This window comes from Microcebus murinus, chromosome 3 (assembly GCF_040939455.1).
Source record: "Microcebus murinus isolate Inina chromosome 3, M.murinus_Inina_mat1.0, whole genome shotgun sequence".
Taxonomy (NCBI): Eukaryota; Metazoa; Chordata; class Mammalia; order Primates; family Cheirogaleidae; genus Microcebus; species Microcebus murinus.
This window is the reverse complement of record NC_134106.1, coordinates 53229469-53248028: the sequence shown is the minus strand read 5'-3', so window position 1 is coordinate 53248028 and position 18560 is coordinate 53229469. Positions and strand designations below refer to the sequence as shown.

The window sequence follows — 18560 nt, the reverse complement described above, 5'->3', positions numbered from 1 at the left end:
GTTCTCTTTCAAATTCAATGAGGACTCAGTGCTTGCCTTAGGGATTTGTATGAGTTTTTAATAAAAGACATAAAGATTAATAAATTAACAAATTAAAATCTGCTATATTTTCTTCACTTTGCTTTTCAATGCTTATTTGACCCAAATTAGTTTTTAATAACTTTAAATTGTGAAATAGTTTAAGACTCAAAAGAAGTTACAAAAATAGAAGAGATCTCATGTATATTCTACCTAGCTTCTCCTAATATAAATAACCATAGTATATGGGCAAACCAGGAAACTGACATCAGTACAATACTATTAAGTCAGATATAGATCTTGTCTGGATTTCACCATATGTGTATGTGTATGTGTCTGCCTGTAGTTTTATAAAATGTTATCACATGTATTGATTAGAGTAATAATCACTACAACTAATATAACAACTGTTCTATCAATACAAAGAACAGTTGTGTTCCCATGTTACCCCTTAATAGTTATCCTTCCCTAAACCCTAAATGGAATCTGTCTGGGTTATTCCGTTCCTCTGTGCTAAGGAGTCAAAAGTGCCACAAGTCAGACTTAACATTTAAAGCAAAGAGTGGACTAACAACCAAAGTCCTAGAATAAAAAACCAGCCTAAATAATGAATCGATACTTATACAATTCACATTGCCAAGTTAGATATTGAAGGAAACATTTAAAAGAAAATCCAACCAGTTTTGCAAGCTAGAAAAAATCACTTTCTTCCAATTCTCAGAATAAAATTTAAGATCTTCCAGTTTTAGATGAAGGTACCTTAGAAACCACATAATTTAATTTAGAGATGAAGAAAATGAAGCCTGCTGATGAGTAACTTTCCTAAAGTTCATTCATACATCTGCTTAGTAAAAAATGGCTTTAAAATTTTGAAAAGGATCTTTGAGGTAAATGAGTGCTTAGTCACTGAGAGTCATCTGAAAGAAAGGAGCAAGTCACAAAACAAGTAAAAGAATCCATTGTAAAGAATCCATATATCTACTTTAGATTATCTTCCTTATGAAATCAGTACCATAAGGAAGGAAATAACTGCTTTAGCTCTGAGATACTCTTCTGCTGATTTAAAAAGGAAAAAACAGTCAAAGACAAATATAAATCCTATTTTCTTCTCATCTAGTGTGTCCTGACGACCCCTTCTAATGCTTAGTGTACAAAGTAATTTGACTTCTAACAGTTGCCCTGTAATTATGAAGTTCCTATTATTTAAAAACACTCTGCAATTGTTAATGAGAGTGTGGGGAAAGGGACCCTTGCCCACACATGCTACTTGGTGGGAGTGTAAATTGCTGCAAGGCTTCCAGAAGGTAATCTGGCCATACTATGCAAACTCCTTTTTAAAGAAATCTAAAATAAAATGCTCCAAATGGATTATGTAAGCAAATTATACTATATCCCTACAATAGCATATTATGCAGCCATTAATTGCACAATTCCTTTTTCTAAAATTTAAAAGCATTCAGAATGATGAGGACATGTCAAAAGGACACTAAAGCCAGCTTGTAGGGGCTGCTACTAACCAAATCAGGAACAATTTGAGCATCAAAATAAAGATAATAATGGATTATAACCCACTGAATAAAATAATAAACTGAGTCCTCACATATATAAACATTGAAGTAGGTAAAATGAAAGCTAGATAAGGAAGAGGATATTTGCATAGTTTCAAAGTACCTCCCAAAGTAATTAAATAATATACTTAATTACAAAGGGTAAAAGTGTAACTTTATAGTGTGAAGCCTGACACTACCTTAATCAAGCAATCAATGTGAATATCGTCAGTAATGGGAACACTGAAATCATGCACCACCTGATGAGATGCAATGAGAATACAAGGGCAGTTCTCAAATATTCCTGTCAAAAATATATAACTTGAATTCATGAGAAAACTTCAGAGAAAATCAAATTGAGAGAAAGTCTACAAAATAATTGACCTGTATCTTCAGAAGAATCAAGGTCATGAAAGTAAAGACTGAAGAACTGTTTCAGATTGAAGAAGAATAAAGAGACACATGACAAGTTAATGCAATACTTGATCTCTACTGGATCCCCTTTCTACAAGGGTCATTATTGGGATGATTGTGACATTGAATAGAGTACAAAATCAGATAGCAGCAGTGTACATATTGATGTTAATTTCTTGATTTTGGTGGTAATCTTGGACTTCTGTAAGAATGTCCTTGGTTGTAGGAAACACACACTGAAATACTTAGTGATATGGCAACAGGTTGGCAACATAGTCTCAAATTGTTCTAGAAAAAAGATTTTTATTGAACCTGCAGCTTTTTATAAGTTTGTGATTATGTCAAAAAGAAAAAATTAAAGGCAAAGAGATTTATATGTTTACATTTAAATATGCATATTTTAGAATAAATGTGTTACTTACACAATAACACCTTCACAAAACTGGTAAAATATACCTAACAAAATTTACCATTTTAAGTGTATAATTCAGTGGCATTAACCACATTCACATTGTTTTGTGAGTATCACATCTATCTCAAGAAATTTATTTTATCTTCTAAATATCAAAATATCTTCTGTACCCATTAAACAATAACTACCCATTGCCCTCTCCCTCCAGCTCCTGTAACCGTCATTCTACTTTGTCTCTATGAATTTGACAGCTCTAGGTACCTCATGTAAGTGGAATCACACAATATCTGTCCTCTTTTAACTGGCTTATTTCATTTATGTCTTCAAAATTCACCCATGTTATAGTATACATCAGAATTTCATTCCTCTTTAAGGCGGAATAATATTCTATTGTATGTATATACACAATTTGTTTATCCATTCACCTGCTGATGGATACTTCGGTGGTTTCCATCTTTTGACTATTGTGAATAATGCTGCCATGAACGTGGGAGTATAATATACTTTATTTTAAAAACTTATTTTGAAATAACAGACTATAAGAAAGCTGCAAAAATAATATAGATTCCTGTGTATCCTTTAAATCCTTTAAACCAGCTTCTACTAATGGTGACACCTTATATAGCTCTAATACAATAGCAAAATCGGAAATTGACAGTATTGGTACACAACTATTAACAGACCTTATTCAGTTTTTACCATTAAAAAAAAACTTTATTTGTGTGTGTAGTTCTGTTCAACTTATCCCCCATACAGATTTGTGGAACTACCACCACTATCAAGATACAGAACTACTCCCACCTCTATCCCTGTCCCCTGGCAATCACTAATCTGTTCTCCACCTCCACAGGTTTGTCATTTTAAGAGTGTTATGTAAATGAAATCATGAAGTATGTACCCTTGGAGGTTAACTATTTTTCACTCAATATAATGCTCATGTGGTCCATTCTGGTTGCTGCACGTATCAATAGGTCAGTCCTTTTTATTGCTGAGTAGTATTCCATTGTACAGATATATACAAGGTTGTTCATCCATTTACCCACTTTAGGACATTTTGGTTGTTTCTAGCATTTTCTATTTTAAATAGTGTATATATATGTGTGTGTACATATATCTAGTGTATGTGTGTATATATAATACTGATAGCATATATAGAATATAATCATATACACATATAATAGTATATATAATGAGAATGCTATGAACATTCATGCACAGGTTTTTGTGTGAACATAATTTTTCATTTCTCTGGGATAAATGCCCAAGAGTGTGATTGCTGGGTACCACAGTAAGTGCATGTTTAGTTTTGCAGAAAACTGCCAAACTATTTTCCAGAGTGGTTGTGCCATTTCACATTTTCATAATACCTTATTTTTTTAAAGCCACGGGTTTTTTTCTCCCTAGCAGAATCTGTTCATGGTTAACGTACTGCTTTTGCCAAAACCTCTCACTGATTGAAAAATGAAATAATTTATTGATTCAAGGTCTATTTCAAACTCAGATATTAATGCAAATACAAAGATCCAAGTTAGGAACTTTGTCACCAAAGCAACAACTCAGAAAGTAGTTTTTCTTCTTGTTATACATTGGCAAAGTACTTTATTTTACCTTACAGGTGAGACAGGTTTATCAGCCTTCAGACTAAAGAAGAAGTATTTCTCAAAACTGAGTCACCTATTGATGAGAAGTACTTGGGCTACTGCATGTTCCTCTTTAGCAGGTCTTGGCTCTGGCTCAGCTCACTCTTCAGAAACCTAAGAGAGTGCCACTGCTTCTAGGTTTCAGCCAACCAATCAACCACTGTGGAGGAGGCTCAAAACTTTACAGAAAATTCCTCTATGCCCAGTCCAACTTAACTCAAAAGAAGCCTTATGTTAATTGAAGTATTACTTTTTAAATGAATTTACAAATTAAATTTAACTTAGATAATCCACTTTTTAATTTTTTAACACAGAAAATACAGAGTTTAAACAGCTGCTCCTACTTAACAGGGGGAAAAAAAGGATGGATAAGCTATTTTAATACTATGCCTAGCACATAGCAAACTCAATAAAAATTTCTTCATCCTTCTTAATAGACTACATACTCCATCCACATAAGAGTTCCAAACAGTTGCCTAATTTCTTTATAACCTGAACAAATGTGTGTGTAGAGGGTTGTATTCAACTTTCCATTTTTATGTCTGTTTATTCTAAGACCTTTTGGAGGGGAGTAAACAACAGGGCTAACGTATTGGCAGCCAGGGAACATTCAAGCCACAGTATACAAAAATAGTGGACACGAGGGTCTCATGATCAGGTATTAAACAGGGTATCCCAGAAGTAGAGCACAGAGACAGAATTTGGGCAGGCCTCCTGTACTTAGGAGATTTCACATCCTTGAAAAATCACATCCTTATAAGGATACTAGGGGCGAATATAGGTGAATAGCAGTAATTAAAAGCGTAAGCCAGAGCAGACCTTCTGGGCGATAAACCAGGAAAATCAAAGGGGTTTGGGAATTCTGGTAGAGGAGGTCTGATACAAAGGTATCAGAGGGAAAATCCTGAAGTCCAACAGCAATAAACAGCGGACACTGAGCACTGTGCCAGATTAGTAGCCAGGGTGCCAGGGCATAGTAGTCAGGGTGACACTGAAGGTGATTCAGGATTAATTTTTCACCCAAAGAGAAGCTGCACTTGCTTAATGATGTCTAGCCACAAATCTAAAATGGTCATGGAAAAGAGAAGATGGTGAGTCTGTAGGTTGTGAGCTCTGGGGTTGAAAGGCAAGATGGACTTGGGAAGGCAGAGGTAAGAAAGACGGAATGAGGCCAATGATTATCTAAGACTATTTGGTCCTCTAAGATGATTTTCAAATGACCAATAAACATGAAAAGTCACCAGGGAAAAATGTACATTAAAATGACAACAAGATACCACTACATACCCACTAAGATGGCTAAAATTAAAACAAAATGATTCTATTCACAGCCACTTTTGGCAAGAATGTGTGGAGCAACTGGGGTTCTCATACTTTATTGGTGTGAGTGTAAACTTGTACATGTACTTGGAAAACTGTTTGACTATATCTACTAAAACCACACCAGACCTTCAGCACCTGGCACATTCTGTGCACTAAGTAAATTATCAACTATCATCACATTTTAACTTTCACCAAGTCTGTGGTTCAAATCATAATCTACCCATAAGAAAATGTAAGTCAATGTTTGCTTAGTTAGCACAAACATTCACATGATTCTCTATATTTTAGCTTTTTTTTTTTTTTTTTTTTTAAGACAGAGTCTCACTCTGTTGCCCAGGCTAGAGTGAGTGCCATCGCATCAGCCTAGCTCACAGCAACCTCAATCTCCTGGGCTCAAGCGATCCTCCTGCCTCAGCCTCCCGAGTAGCTGGGACTACAGGCATGCGCCACCATGCCCGGCTAATTTTTCTATATATTTTTAGTTGGCCAATTAATTTCTTTCTATTTTTAGTACAGACAGGGTCTCGCTCTTGCTCAGGCTGGTTTCGAACTCCTGACCTTAAGCAATCCACTTGCCTAGGCCTCCCACAGTGCTAGGATTAGAGGTGTGAGCCATCATGTCTGGCCTTGATTCTCTATATTTTAAAAGGCCACTGAAAGAATAAGTCACTTAAGAAAAATATTTGTAATCACATTAAAGATACATGAAGTTAACTTTATTACTTATTTTTATAACCAATCCCTAGAAAATATAAAACTTATATAACTATATAAATTCATAGGCTTGGCAGGCGGGTGGGGTCTGATAACAAACCGAATCTGAACCCAAGGTTGAAGGCTGAGACCACAGCCTCTAAACCAACTCAAGGGATCCCATTATTAAACTGTTAAAAGATAGAGGTTTTGAAGTGAAATAGAAAAATACAATCCAGAAGTTCTCACCAGTATTTTGAAGTAAACTGGCTGTCGTTCCTATCCAGTTAAAGGAATGACCAAAAGAATACGAGTTTATGGGAAGGTACCTGACTGGGATAGAAAGGGTTCTTCACATGTGGGAAATATATAGGGTATTTCCTACATATTCCTCTAAGAGATAGTTAATCCCTGCCACCCATCCTACCCTCCATGATCCACAAAGAGTCTAAAGGTCCTTGGGCTCATATTAGGTGGTGGTGGTGGTGGGGTCTCTGTCTCTAGTAAGAGACCCTCTAGGAATCTCCCCAGAATCAAACATTCAGAGTTCCTTCTGACAAGTTAAAAGCTTACAGCTCACACTGCTCTCCAGGGAGAAACTCCCACTCTTTACAGAGAACCAGCCCAGCTGTATCAATGTGTACATCACTTTTCAAGGCCAGATAAATAGACGCCCAGATTATACAATCCAGCTTTACCCAGGACTTTTTAATCCAAACTTACTTTTGTGGGTACTGGGATATGAGGTGGAGGAGAACACAAGCAGGAAGCATGGTGATAAGAAAGGGGAAAAGAAAGACAAACAACTGTATCTGAAGTTATGCTATTGACTACAAAAGTACAAACTACGGTAGCAAGTTATATTTAATGGATCACAAAAAAGAATCACTACCTTTTTACCACAATATGTCTGAGGTTTATAGTCACTCATTAAATAAATCACTAGGGTGAGTGAAGAAAAAAAGAAAATATTTTCTTTAGAAAAATGTATGAAAATGTTACATAAACAATCAACAACATCAATTTACATCACAAATGTTGCCTGGTACTGCAGTTCAAATTTTTCAAAATCTTTATTGTAATATCCTTATGAGAATTCTAAGGTAATGTCAAAATGTACTGTCAACAAATGTGCCAGCCTACAATTCTGCTTAAGAGTTACAAAGAAATAGAAGAGCCCTTCCTCTGAGCCACATGAAGATTTGGATTTTAATTAACTTTCAGTTTCCTTTTTCTTCTGTTGTTTTTTTTTTTTTGAGACAGAGTCTTGCTCTGTCACCTGGGCTAGAGTGTAGTGGAGTCATCATAGCTCCCTACAACCTCAAACTCCTGGGCTGAAGTGATCCTCCTGCCTCAGCCTCCTGAGTAGCTGGGACTACAGGCGCATTCAGCCATGCCCAGTTAATTTTTTTATTTTTTGTAGAGATGGGGTCTTGCTTTTACACAGGCTGGTCTTGAACTCCTGAGCTTAAGTGATCCTCCTGCCTCAGCCTCCCAAAGTGCCAGGATTACAGGCCTGAGCCACCATACCTGGCCAAAGGTAAGTATGCTTTGGTTTTCAATATATCTAGATGTCTCAGAAGTTTTCACAGCTCTAAAGAAACCTACAAAAATGATCATTATTACTTTTTCTTTTTGGTGATTTTTCCTCAAATATTAGCTCAATAGAAACTAATGAATACAGGGAGAGCCCCTAACTTTTAGTAAAGAATTGAGAAAAGGGTTTTGTTGTTGTATCTTTGTTTTTTAGGATTATCGTTCTCCTTTCAACAGAGGCTGCAAACTTTAAAGCTATTTAAAGTTCCTGCAATCCCAGAGCTGAAATATCTTTAAAAGATCCCATGATTAACTTGTCAACTTAAAAACAAGGTATCAGACATGCCAATTGTATGTAAATATATCAACTGTATAATATGATGAAGTATTATTTAAGACATGTTAAATAATATTGTTCATGTGTTTTCACTCCCTGCTTACACCAATGTCAATATTAAAGTAGTACTTATTAAGTGACTATTATGTGCCAATATTATGTGAAAAACATTCATGATTTATCTCATTTAGTCCTCACACTCTCATATGAGGTAGAAATGATCTTCATTTTACAGATAAAGAAATAAAAGCTTAAAGAGTTTAATCTCCCAAGTTAGCATAACTAGTAAGTGGTGAATTAATCATAATCTAATCAAATATTTGATAAATGTCTTAAAATATTGCAGAAACAACTGAGAGCAAATAGAATTATAAATATTCTAACTAAAAGATTTCTGAGTTATTCAGAAAAAGGTTTCTGAAACTTCCAAAGTAATTTGAAAAGAGAAAGATTTTTACAAGTTGAAAAAGTACTATATATCCAACAAAAATGCCAAGAAGCAAATCTCTTATTTCAATATTAATGTACACAGTATCAAATGTGAACAAAAAATCAAAATAAGCAGCAAAATATCTTTTTGTTGTTGTTGTTGTTTTGTTTTTGAGACAGAGTCTCACTTTGTTGCCCAGGCTAGAGTGAGTGCCATCGCGTCAGCCTAGCTCACAGCAACCTCAATCTCCTGGGCTCAAGTGATCCTCCTGCCTCAGCCTCCGGAGTAGCTGGGACTATAGGCATGCACCACCATACCCGGCTAATTTTTTCTATATAGATACTAGTTGGCCAATTAATTTCTATTTTTAGTAGAGATGGGGTCTGGCTCTTGCTCAGGCTGGTTTCGAACTCCTGACCTCGAGCAATCCGCCTGCCTCGGCCTCCCAGAGTGTTAGGATTACAGGCGTGAGCCACTGCACCTGGCCAGCAAAATATCTTTATTCCTAAATTGATCACCCTTAAAAAGCCAGACTACCAATTGACAACAACATTTTTTGTCTTCTTGGTTTTGATGTCATTAAGGTTGATTCACAGAAGTACAAACATCATACACATAATGTCAATTACATGAGGAGCAACATACCTTCACCCTTCAAGTGCTAATTATCTTGTTAAGCAGCAATAAGAGTTACTTAATAGAAGATGGCTTTCAAAAATTCCCATAAAAAGATTTTCTTTTACTGAACATTTTAACCTTCTACACAAATCCATAACATCATTTTGTTTGTGTTTGGATAACTTGATGTAAAAATTAAACACGATAAATTTAAAAATTAGATTGTTTTACTTTTAACTTATATCGACTGACCATATTTGAAGACTTACTAGCTATTTTTCCCAACAGGTACTTCACTCAAAAAAAGAATAAGTAACATTGGTTAACTATTGACAACAAGGGCAACGAAACAGAAGCAGCAATGAGGATAGATGCATTAGCCCTTGGAAAACATTTTTTCCCCTAGTACTCTCTGCTCCTATCATATAGTGGCAAAATAAATTAGCCACACTAATTTTCTATCCTCATATCCCTGAAACCTTACAATGAAAATAGAATCTAAAAGGCAGAAACTACATCGATTTTGTGTCCCTTCACTAAGATCTTGCTCATATCCACAATCTTGTCTACAGATAATCCCTGGACCTTCTGTTCTCCTTCTCAATTGCTTGCTCAGGGGTTTTTTGAATGTCTCCATCAATACTGATGCTTTCTTTTCAGCCCATAAATGCTCAAGACTCTTCCATCCTCAAAACAAATCAGAGCAGAACAAAACAAAACCCCTCCCTTCTGTGTCCTTCCAGCTCTCCTCCTCTTTATCACCAAGCTACTCAAAAGGGACATATCTATTCACTATCTCCACTTTGAAGCCTCCCACACACTCCTCAAACCAACACAATCTGGTTTCCATCCTATCAATCCACTGAAACTGTTCCTGCAAGAGTTTCTTTCCTTCAGCTCAAAAGACTAAATGTTGTGCAAGCACAGGCCTCTGCTGTTTACCACTCCATCCTCAGGGCCTGGCTCATGGGAGGGAGTGAATGAAATACATTCTCGTTGGGGCATTTATTCTACTAACCACTCTTGAATTGTACCCCATGCCACCATCTCTTCAATTAGATTTCTATAACCCTACTTCTGGTCTCTTAGTGCTCCATCAAATAAGGAAATACCCAAGTTTAATCAAGGTAAATAAAGGGAATCTGAGGGAGAGTGGTCCAAAATGTGACGAATGTGAAAGAAAACAAATCCAATAGTTTGTGCTGCAACATATTGGAAGAAAAAATACAGAGTACAGGACAGTACTCTACATGCAAGCTGGGAAAAAATACCCCCAGCTAAACAACAAAAATTTGTAGTAAGTTTTTAAAATATCTAACATGAATTTTTATTTATTTATTTCTTGAAACAAGAGTCTTACTCTGTTGCCCTGGGTAGAGTGCAGTTGCAACCTCAAGCTCCTGGGCTCAAGCGATCCTCCAGAGTAGCTTGGACTACAGGCACTTGCCACCACACTGGGCTGATTTTTCTATTTTTAGTAGAGATGGGGTCTCATTCTTGCTCAGGCTGGTCTTGAACTCCTGAGCTTAAGCAATCCTTCCACCACTGCCTTCACAGTGGTAGGATTATAGGCATGAGCCACCGTGCCTGGCTAACATGAATATTTGCTTTGAGACAATTTCTCAGCATAACTGGAGGTGTCAGCTAGTGCCACCAGAGTATGATGCTACTCTGGATAGTCAAACAAAATTTCTCTTGCTCTCATTCTTTGCTCCCCAGCAACTTTAGTACTTCATGAAAATTTTCCCACAGAAGACTCTGCAATCAGCTGACAGTAACAGCTGACACACTTTAAAATAAATTTCTTGCTGTAAAGTTTTAAATTAGCATTTTGGTCAAGACTGATAAGTTAAACCTCAAGAGTCCATGGTATTCTAAGGAAAAAAACCCTCCAAAACCCAAAATATATAAGAAACTACTGTGTGGACTTTCAACACCAAAGACATCTCTCTAGTCTGTATCTAAAAATGTACACTTTTGTAGTTTATCTTCCTCTGTCAGTACTTCTCTCTGTATTATAACCACCTACTATGAGAGCCAACGCACCTTTTAGAGAAAGAAGTATCTTTCTCTAGAAAGGTTATGAAACTGCAAACAAATGCAGTTAGAATTATCTAAGCTAATAAGTAAGCAAACAATGTCCTGCATAATCTAAAACTCACAAATTTGGATTTAAAATATGACCTACATAATAGCAAATTCATGTCACAAATTAAGTCTTTGCCAAGTGGTATTAGTTTTACTTTAATTTGTCTTCTGACCACCCACCCAGCAATTAAGAGAAAAAGATGACCTAGAGGCATGTGAAGTGACAGAAGGAAACCAGACAATGAACCAGGTTTAAGAATAGCTATAAATGGGCGGTGTGCGGTGGCTCATGCCTATAATACGCCTGTAATCCTAGCACTCTGGAAGGCCAAGGTGGGCGGGTTGCTCGAGGTCAGGAGTTCGAAACCAGCCTGAGCAAGAGCCAGACCCCATCTCTACTATAAATAGAAAGAAATGAATTGGCCAACTAATATATATATATATAGAAAAAATTAGCCGGGTGTGGTGGCGCATGCCTGTAGTCCCAGCTACTTGGGAGGCTGAGGCAGGAGGATCACTTGAGCCCAGCAGATTGAAGTTGCTGTGAGCTAAGCTGATGCCATGGCACTCACTCTAGCCTGGGCAACAAAGTGAGACTCTGTCTCAAAAAAAAAAAAAAAAAAAAAAAAAGAATAGCCATAAATGATCCACAGGTAAAATAACACACAATGACATTCTAGGGAAAATTATCATAACCAAAAGTTTTGTATATCTGAAAAATCAAATATGAACGCATTCCAAAATAATACTCATGAGTGTACATGTGTGTGAAGTATATACAGATAATGCCACAAGTGGGTTTATTTCTATCAACCCCATAAAAACTATGGAAGGAATTCTGCGTCAAACAGGTTTCTGGTTGACCTTTTAATGGTGTTTTTGCTTGGTTTAAAGTTTTACTTTTTCCTGAGAGGTAGAAAGGCTAAAGGGTAAAAGGAAAAAAAATATTTTAATAGATGACATTTATTATTTGCAACATACCAGATTCCTTTAGAAATGATTTGAGAATTAACTTGCCATATAAAGTAGAATTTTTCATACTTTTCCTGTGACCAACAGAAGAAATACATTTTAAATGACATTAAAAGAAAAAGTTTCATCAGAAAGTATTTACCCTTGCTTTCTGTATATTCTAATTTTTAGTTATATTTCATTTTTTCTTAAAAGCTGGTCATGACCTCCTAAGTTGATTTCACAAACCAGAAATAGGTTCTAATCCAAAGTATAAAAAACTATTCTCATTCCTTCTGATTCAATTCTTTTAAATCCAATTATTGCTTTTCAGTATACAAGAGGAAGGAATAGGGCTTCTTTTAAAAGAAGAAAAAAAAACTCCTTCTTGATCTGGTACTTATAAGGACAAAACTCATTCTGAAATTATGCTATTTCAATGAACCAATCTGACAAAAGGAAATGTTCTTTTTCTCTTTATGGAATTTTGCATAAAAGTAATACATGAAAAATACTATTTATTTTTCTTTAAATTCATACTACCCTCAATCTAGGAAGCAAGCCACTTTGAGGATAATTTTTTTTTGAGACAGAGTCTCACTTTGTTGCCCAGGCTAGAGTGAGTGCCATGGCATCAGCCTAGCTCACAGCAACCTCAAACTCCTGGGTTCAAGCAATCCTTCTGCCTTAGCCTCCCGAGTAGCTGGGACTACAGGCATGCAACACCATGCCCGGCTAAATATATATATATGTTGGCCAATTCATTTCTTTCTATTTATAGTAGAGACGGGGTCCCACTCAGGCTGGTTTTGAACTCCTGACCTTGAGCAATCCGCCTGCCTTGGCCTCCCAGAGTGCTAGGATTACAAGCGTGAGCCACTGCGCCCAGCCATAATTTTTTTTTTAAACACACATATTAAATAAAACATAAATATTTTGGCAAATTCTAATGACTTTCACTTTGACTTCTTACACTTTTACCCAATTGTTTAGGTTTGCTAACATTTCTTGTGGAGTGTCGACAATGTAAAAGATCTCTAAAAGATCCTTTTGGTAGGAGTACATATGAACTCACATATCCTATGGCAATTTAGTAAAATAGCAAATATTTTAATGCACACTTTTTCGATTAAGCAATTTCATCCACAAGGACGTACCCTACAGATGTATATCATGCAAGTATGCAAAGATATTTCCACAAAAATGTTAATTCCTGGTATTGTATGTTCCATTAAAAAAAACCAACTGAAAACAATTTATCTATCAATAAGGAAGTGGGTAAGTAAAAAGTACAGCCATTAAAAAAAAGCTATTCATATAAAATTCACAGGAGAAAGTGTTTAAAATACATTTTTAAGCAGAAAAGCATTTGGAAAGGTATTGTGTGTTTTTTTTTTGTTTGTTTTTTGTTTTGAGATACAGTCTCACTCTATTGCCTGGGCTAGAGTGTCGTGGCGTCAGCCTAGCTCACAGCAACCTCAAACTCCTGGGCTCAAGCAATCCTGCTGCCTCAGCCTCCTGAGTAGCTGGGACTACAGGCATGCACCACCATGCCCGGTTAATTTAAAAAAAAAAAAAATATATATATATATATATATTTTTTAGTTGTCCATCTAATTTCTATTTTTTTTTTAGTAGAGACGGGGTCTTGCTCTTGCTCAGGCTGGTCTCAAACTCCTGAGCTCAAATGATCTGCCTGCCTTGGACTCCCAGAGTGCCAGGATTATAGGCATGAGCCACCGCGCCTGGCAAGGCATTCTCTTTTGCTTTTCCTCCTACTTACTGTATCTGATCCTTTCTCCTTCAATGGATTGGCTTCTCCTGCTTGCCTCATAACTGTCAGTGTTTTGCAGGCCTTGGCTTTTCTACATTCTTTTTTTTTTTTTTTTTTTTTTGAGACAGAGTCTCACTTTGTTGTCCAGGCTAGAGTGAGTGCCGTGGCGTCAGCCTAGCTCACAGCAACCTCAAACTCCTGGGCTTGAGTGATCCTTCTGCCTCAGCCTCCCGAGTAGCTGGGACTACAGGCATGCGCCACCATGCCCGGCTAATTTTTTTTTTTATATATATATCAGTTGGCCAATTAATTTCTTTCTATTTATAGTAGAGACGGGGTCTCGCTCTTGCTCAGGCTGGTTTTGAACTCCTGACCTTGAGCAATCCGCCCGCCTCGGCCTCCCAAGAGCTAGGATTACAGGCGTGAGCCACAGCGCCCGGCCTTTTCTACATTCTTATCACTGAAAAATTTCATCCTCCTTTTTTTTTTTTTTGAGACAGAGTCTCACTTTGTTGCCCAGGCTAGAGTGAGTGCCATGGCATCAGCCTAGCTCACAGCAACCTCAATCTCCTAGGCTCTCGCAATCCTCCTGCCTCAGCCTCCCAAGTAGCTGGGACTATAGGCATGCACTACCATGCCCGGCTAACTTTTTCTATATATATTAGTTGGCCAGTTAATTTCTTTCTATTTTTAGTAGATATGGGGTCTCACTCTTGCTAGGCTGGTTTTGAACTCCTGACCTTGAGCAATCCGCTCAGCCTCCCAGGGTGCTAGGATTACAGGCGTGAGCCACCTGGCCCATCCTCCTTTTGTATTTATATGTTCATAATTCCAAACCTTATCTATCTGCAGGCTTTAAGAATGCCAGATCTGTCTGCCCAAATACCTTTTAAAAACATCTCTACCTGTGCCTGTCCCAGAGACATCTCATATTCTCCAATTCCAGAACTGAAGTCTACCTTTACTCAAAAAGCAAACAGAAACTACTTGTTCCTATACAATATTCTGGATTCTAAGTCCAGAAATCTGATTGTTACTGCTGACTGCTTCCCCTTTACCACCCCCTTCCACAAATTAAATCAACAACAAAGTTCTAACCCCTTAACATCTCTTATTGTACTTGTTTAAACACCTCATGACCAATATCTTATTTCAGGGCCTCATTCTTTTTGGCCAGGATTGCTGCAGCCAACATGGCTAAGATACTCCCCCTTTGCTCCAGCCAGACAAAACTACCTCTGGTTCCTCCACGGGCACCATGTTACCTCCAAGTTGTCATACATGCCATTTCTTTTAATTTATTGTTCTTATTTGTCCAGAGAATCCATTTACTAATCATTTAAAACCTATTCAGTTTTCTGTGAAGGCTGGGTAAGTGAAATCACCTGTATTTATTGAATTACTATGTGATAGGTACCGTGCATGGTGCTTATTCATACACTATCCAGTTTAATCTCAAAAATCCATTTTAGGCTGGGTGCAGTTGCCTATGCCTGTAATCCTAGCACTTTGGGAGGCCAAGGCAGATGGATTGTTTGAGGTCAGGAGTTCAAGAGCAGCCTGAGCAAGAACAAGAGCAAGATCTCATCTCTACAAAAAGTAGAAAAATCAGCTGGGAGTGGTGGTTTGCGCCTGCGGCACCAGCTACTCAAGAGGCTGAGGGAGCAGAATCCCTTGAGCCCAACAGTTTGAGGTTACACTGAGCTATGATGATGCCACTGCTCTGTAGCTGTGGTGACAGAGTGAAACCCTATCTTGAGAAGAAACAAACAAACCCATTTTACAGATGAAGAGATAGGTAGGTGTTTGTGGTCCCAGAAAAAGCATGGAAAGTGGGGCTCTACCATCAAAGCCAGTGTTCTTTCATTATGTCGTGCTGTCTGAATTTTCCTTCTTTATATGCACCTATTACATTTAATAAAGTGAATCACATTTGTTTCCATGTTTTTCTCCTGTATGAGACTATAAACCAATGGTTCTCAACTTTAGCTCTGTATTTTTTTTAATACCATGTTTCCCTGAAAATAAGACCTACCCATAAAATAAGCCCTAGTAGGATTTCTAAGTATTTGCGCAATATAAGCCCTACCCCGAAAATAAGACCTAGTGATGGGGGTGGCTACGCAGCGTATCTGCATAATGCATGCATTTCGTCACGGAGAGGTAAAGAAAAAGAGCAGCCCTTCTCATCTGCCCCATGAGAGCTCTATTGCTGGACATGAGAGATGGGGGCCAATGGTTCCAAATGAAACAGAGTCCCAAGAAATTCAGGATGGAATTCGGGGTTTGGAGAGTTATGATAATGTTCCAGAAGAAGACAACTATATTTGAATAAATGTAGATTATTGTGCCATACTTTAAAAAAAATAACACATCCCCTGAAAATAAGCCCTAGGGTGTCTACTTGAGGAAAAATAAATATAAGACCCTGTCTTATTTTCTGGGAAACACAGTAGAATGCAGAGGTCCTCAAACTACGGCCCACGGGCCACATGTGGCTCGCCGAGGACATTTATCCCACGCGCCGGGTGTTTTTGCTGCGGCTGCCTGTACTGCTTAGCAGCCGATTCGTCCTGGGCCCATAGTGCGCATGTGTGGAATGTGCGCTGCACTCTCCAATGGTCTAAGAGACAGTGAATTGGCCCCGTTTAAAAAGTTTGAGGACCCCTGGTAGAATGGGTTGACCTAAATTAAACATCTGTAGTTTTAAAAAAGTTTCAAAGGTGATACCAATGGATTAACCCAGACTGAGAACCACTGTGTCAAGCTCCCAGAGAATATCATTGGACTTTATAACTGCATAATAACAACAGCTCCATATTCTGAGTTCTGAACTGCTGAACTCATTGATACAGGTAAATCACTGCAATAGTACTTTTGCTCATAGAAAATTTTCTCTTACTTATAATAATTTCATTGTGTAAATATTGTTTTAAAGTTGTGTTGTACACATTTATCTGAGAATATCACTAAGAAATTTAACATTCTTAAGATTTCAAAAACAAGGAGTTCACAACATTAAATCTTCAATATTTTATTTAAAAATGAAACCTGAGGCCAGGTATGGTGGCTCATGCCTATAATCCCAACACTTTGGGAGGCCAAGGGAGGATTAAGACCAGCCTGGGCAACATGGTGAGACCCCGTCTATACAAAAAAAAATTTTTTTTTAAAAATTAGCTGGGTGTGGTGGCATGTACCTGTAGTCCTAGCTACTAGGGAGGCTAAGGCAAGAGGATCGCTTTAGCCCAGGAATTCAATGGTACAATGAACTATGATCATGCAACTGCATTCCAGCCTGGGCAACAGAGAAAGATCTTGTCTCAAAAAACAACGCCCCCCCCCCAAAAAAAAAAAAAAACATTTACTGCAACAATTCTTGAAACATTAAATAGGTATTTCAGACAGCTCTAGATGTGGGAAATTCTATTTTAGAAATATCTAATTACTACTTCCTACTAACCAAGAAGCTTCCAAAAAAATTTGTTTATTCCTTTTTGAAGCTTTACTTATAATTATAAATTTTAATGTCATAGAATTCTTAGAAATACGAAACCATGCTTAAAAAAATTAATCACAGCCAGGCACAGGCCATTCCTATAGTTACAGCTACTTGGGAGGCTGCGCTGGGAGGATGCTTGAGCCCAGGGGTTTGAGGCTGCAGTAAGATATGATCAGGCCAGCAACCTGGGCAACAGACACCCTGATTCCAGAAAAAAAAAAAAAAATCATAGTTTTACTCACAGATGAAAATGAATATGCAAACAGCAGCAGCAACAACAACAAATATTCCTCTACTTCTAGAAAGAAATGTCTTTGGTAATCTGAACTTTTTATTATTTAATTGTAACACTTGCACTGTGCTTCAATTAAACTTCTGAAACCCAATGAGACAGAGAGCCATCATCTGTTGGCCCATTATGATATAGGAAAATAAATCTCAAATATGGAAAGGAGTAAGAGAAAATGGAGACTTAACTGTAAGTAAAAAGCAATGAATATTCAAGTATTCTGTTTGGGCTTTAGGCAGGAGAAAATATGAATTTTTGATATCTGAAACTCTTGTTTTTTTTTTTTAGGCATGAAGATACTATTAAAAATAGTAAAAAGTATAAAAAGAGTTCCATGTAAAAAGAGTTAAATTATCTCTTAGTAAATAAAACTTTTTATAAATAGCTACTAAAAACAAAAGCCTTAAGAAAAAAATCAATGCTCAGGTTTTGAGTGTCACTGCAGCAAACGTATTTTATCTGCTAGTACTCCAGTTCAACATTTTTGCATCCACATGATAAACAATTAAAATGAGAGATGAACAAGGCAAATCAGAAAATACTATAAAACATAGGCAATGACTCAGAAGAAAACACAAAAAAACCCACTTGGGAGACGGGTTGAGGCAAAAATACTATTCATTTCACTTATTAAAAAAAGCAGTGGCCTCATTAAAAAGTATGCAAGTATTAAAAATCCTACTCCTAGGAGTTTTGCTTTGAAAAGTATCACATATCACTTAGAATGATTTAAAGAATAGCAAGTGATAAATAATTCATTAATCACTTAGGAATGATCTCCTTTATTACCTAAACACAGAATTGTTTATTTTATTTAATATAAAAACTGAGCCTATTAGCAATATAGAGTTGTTACATTTATTGTTAAGTTAGGTATTTTATCTTTATTCTGCTCATGTAAATAGGGGTCTTCACTTGCATCCTATCTAACTGGCAAGTACTGTTCATATAAGTGAAAGTTTTTGATATATTGTATAACATCACATCA

At 37.0% G+C, this 18560-nt stretch overlaps 1 protein-coding gene across 2 annotated transcripts in view; it reads right to left on the bottom strand.

The window, feature by feature from the left end:
- The window catches only part of AFTPH (aftiphilin), a 69204-nt gene that overhangs the window by 41741 nt on the left and 8903 nt on the right, over window positions 1-18560 (bottom strand). The gene's annotated exons all lie outside the window — the stretch shown is intronic.